This window comes from Triticum aestivum, chromosome 3A (genome assembly GCF_018294505.1).
Source record: "Triticum aestivum cultivar Chinese Spring chromosome 3A, IWGSC CS RefSeq v2.1, whole genome shotgun sequence".
Lineage (NCBI taxonomy): Eukaryota > Viridiplantae > Streptophyta > Magnoliopsida > Poales > Poaceae > Triticum > Triticum aestivum.
This window is the reverse complement of record NC_057800.1, coordinates 349412778-349416406: the sequence shown is the minus strand read 5'-3', so window position 1 is coordinate 349416406 and position 3629 is coordinate 349412778. Positions and strand designations below refer to the sequence as shown.

General features: G+C 43.3%; 1 long non-coding RNA gene across 1 annotated transcript; it reads right to left on the bottom strand.

The window, feature by feature from the left end:
* Window positions 1-1224: 1224 nt before the first annotated feature.
* LOC123058327 (uncharacterized) lies at window positions 1225-3075 on the bottom strand. The gene is made up of 2 exons (XR_006427148.1): window positions 2681-3075; window positions 1225-1616 (listed from the first exon to the last, which is right to left on the bottom strand). It is a non-coding gene; the product is annotated as an uncharacterized lncRNA (long non-coding RNA).
* Window positions 3076-3629: the final 554 nt, after the last annotated feature.

The window sequence follows — 3629 nt, the reverse complement described above, 5'->3', positions numbered from 1 at the left end:
CATCATTTAGGTTCTCATCGCGACACCGAGGCACCCTGAAAGCCAAGGTTTCATCATTTAGGGTTTGTCGACGCCGAGGCACCCTAAATGCTAAGTTAAGTTTTCATCATTTAGAGTTTATCGATGCCGAGGCACCCTAGGTTGGGCCTAATCACTTGGCACTAATCACTTGGCTCTATTGCCACCTATGTTGGGTTTATCATCTAGGGTTTATCGATGCTAAGGAAAATTCTAAGTTGGGCCTAATCACTTGGCTCTATTGCCACCTATGGTTTAATGCAGCAAGAATGGCTGGGCAGTTGATCCTACTTAACTAAGTACTAAGATACCCCGGCCCATGCATTAGTCGCAAGTACCCCATATGTCCTATTTTTAGCAAAGTCATGCTAAAATTCATGGAAAATTTCAGCATGACCTTTGCTCAAAATAGGACATATGGAGTACCCGAATTTGCCGGAACGGAAGTTAATCGACATTCCAGCAAACTCAAGGGCCTCTCGGGGTACCTGCAAATTCATCACGACACAATGGTCGGAGACATGATCATCATCTTTACAAGTCTTTCTCAATGTGATCAATTGATGGATCAACACGTAAAACATGTCCAATAAGAGCATATAATTCAACAACTCCACTAAAAATGAGAGCTGAAAGATGCAGGGAGCACAAACAACTCGGAAAAATCAATCCAGCTAGCATTTCAGGTTTCGCTAGAAATACCTTTAACGAGGGATACAAATAATTTTCATTTTCATATTTTAAGAACTATAAATAAACCATCCAGTAAGTATAATCAAGTTAATCAACCATTCCCATAAAACAAGACAAGTTTTATTCAGTACTGCTAATATGGTTGGAGATTACTATGAACATGTGGCAAGACTACTTTGATAACAAGGGCCACTAGTTGGCCAGTAGTTGAACTAGCAGCTTGGCCATCACTGAAGCCACGCACTTCTATGACAGCTCTCAGCAGTAACCTCCAATGCTCCGACAACCGACATAGATAACCTGTCTCAAAGATGAGCCTCAAGACAAGCTTGTTATTTCTTTTTCACAGATTAGTTTCCAAGTTCTAATATGTAATAAAGATGAGCCTCAAAGATGAGCCTCCAATGCTGATTTGTTTGCCTCAATACAAGATGAACCTCCAATGCAACAAGTAATAAAATGTTTGCAAGTTCTGATATGTAACTGGTCTTAGTAATCATGGATACTTGTAGGTGTTCTCTTGAGTATTGAGTTTTGGTTTCTGTTAAACACAAAATTGCAGGGTGAATCTTTTTTGGATTGTTTGATCGTGAACACTTCACTACTCTATTAAAAAATTCAATTCAGGTATTTTATACCATGTTAAAGACAGTAAAGTACAGAGGTTTTGCCCTGGTCCTTAGATTCAGTTTCCTAATCTTTTTGTTTTCTACAAAGATATTCCCAACCTTCATGATGCTGGTAAGAAAAGAGCTACTCTCTGAATCTTTTATCTATTTATACTTGTAAATTAGACCTCTGATGTTGGCCTTGACAAATGATCCCACTATGTTGTTTGCTGGAATCTGCAAAATGATACCACTATGTTGACAAATGATCCCACTATGTTGTTATACTTGAGAACACTGTAACAAAATCAAAACCACAATAAACAGTTGTCAGATATAACAGGTACAATTACACAAAGCATCTGAATACACATAAATCAACCAACTGAATCTCTAAGCAGTATGCTTAATGGCACAAGAAACAGTTGCAGAACAGTTTTTTCTAGTTTTCTACACCAAGCTTTCAGAATCTCGCCTGTTTGGTTTTTCACCGAATTGGCCCTATGCCTCCCTATGCCTCTGAGGTTTGAATACCAAATCATGTTTGGATGACAAACTTTGGAATTGCCTAGCTATTTTTTGTTTTGTTTTTTAGAACGAACGCTCAAGAAGATTATACCTTGTTCTACACGAGTCAAAACTAAAATCTGCTCACATGTGTACAAAGTCTATCTAATTAGCAATCCACAAGTAGTCTACTAGCAGCACTCAGATCACCTCCGTAAGCAGCCATGTAGTCTGCTTATGCGCAGGGATTTCTTTGAAACTCGTATACTACTGAAATTCAGAATAGAGCATCCAGCTTGATACTACTCCTCAAATTACTCACACGCAAGCAAATGTACCACTTCACCTATCTAACATGTATACTAATTTCATCACTCAGTAAAAAAGCCAATCACTGAATATTTTTGGTGCACATGAGCTTCAGGAAAAGGCAGCAAGCATCCAGCTTAATACTCCTCAAATTACTCGTACACAAGCACTATACTTAGTAAAAATACAGTGGCCACATCCGGGTCACCGCCCGGTATGACCCCATCCCCTTGCACTGGTAGCTCTATCTTCTTGTTTCACATGGCCACATGGGGATGGGGACGAGATTGCCGGATAGTGGTCGCTGCGGCCGCCGGGCGAGATGGTGGTCGACGCTGGGCTTCCTCTTGTCCACCTGCCGGCCGGGATGGGGATAGAGACCGGTCTCCATGGTCGTCACCACCGGAATTGGAGACAAGGAGTGGAGGGATGCAGGAGGGGGAGGAGCAATTCAGGCTACTGGTAATTTCTATGTAGGGAGGAATCACTCCGAATTTCTATGGCGTGGGATGAGATGAGAGGATGGGAATTTTCCAGAACCGAACCTGCGGGGAGAGGTGGGCGACCTTGTGGGAGTCGAAGCGGGAGCCAAGGAGCGCGGGATGGCTGCGCCGTCGTACAAGCAGGCGGCGGGGATCTCGGTTTTCCTGACTCCCACGGCCGTGCGCGATGGACTCGGCGAGGAGGCGGGGTGCTCGATCTAGGCCTGGACGGGCGGCTTCTTCATGGCTGGTCGCAATCGCAGTCGCAGGGAAGGAGAGGGGAGAAGAAGGCAGGGAAGGAGAGGCGGCGGCATCGCCGACGGCGTGCAGGCGCCGCGAACGGAGGGGGCAGAGCAAGGCGGGGCGGCGGCGTACGGTTGGGGCGGAGCAAGGCAAAGTTAGGTCGAGTGGGGGATCTGGCGAGGGAGGGAGAGAGGCCAGAGGGGAATAGGTGGAGTGGGGAGGGTTAGCAATGGCGCACCTCCCCCTAGTTCGCCATAAGTACGATGACAACTATGGCGCACCTCTCCCTGGTGCGCCATTAGTAAATTTTTTATTATAGTTCGAGCTCTCAAGTTATATTCCATCTAACCGTATCTCCATCAGAACACACACACTAGCCCGACTGGTCAGCACGCAGCACACACACTAAGAGGTCCTGGGTTTGATTCCCAGGCTCCCAAATTTTTTTATGCATCTTTTCTTTGCACATACTTTTTATCCATGCATCCAAATATAACATGTCACATATGCTAGATGCTCAGGATTTCATGTAGAAAAATAATATGCAGTTTGTTGCCATGTTAACAACATTTAAAATGTTGTTTGATATTTATTTGTGTTTAAATATGTTCAAACTTGTTTAAATCATAACTAAATATCCATAGCTCCAAATTTGACAAACTTTATATGCTTTTGGGAGTAACATATAACCAAGCACAACTAGTCTTTTTTTTTGGATTTTTAGTTGCATTCATTTGTGAATTGGTAAAACATTTATGAATATGAAAAA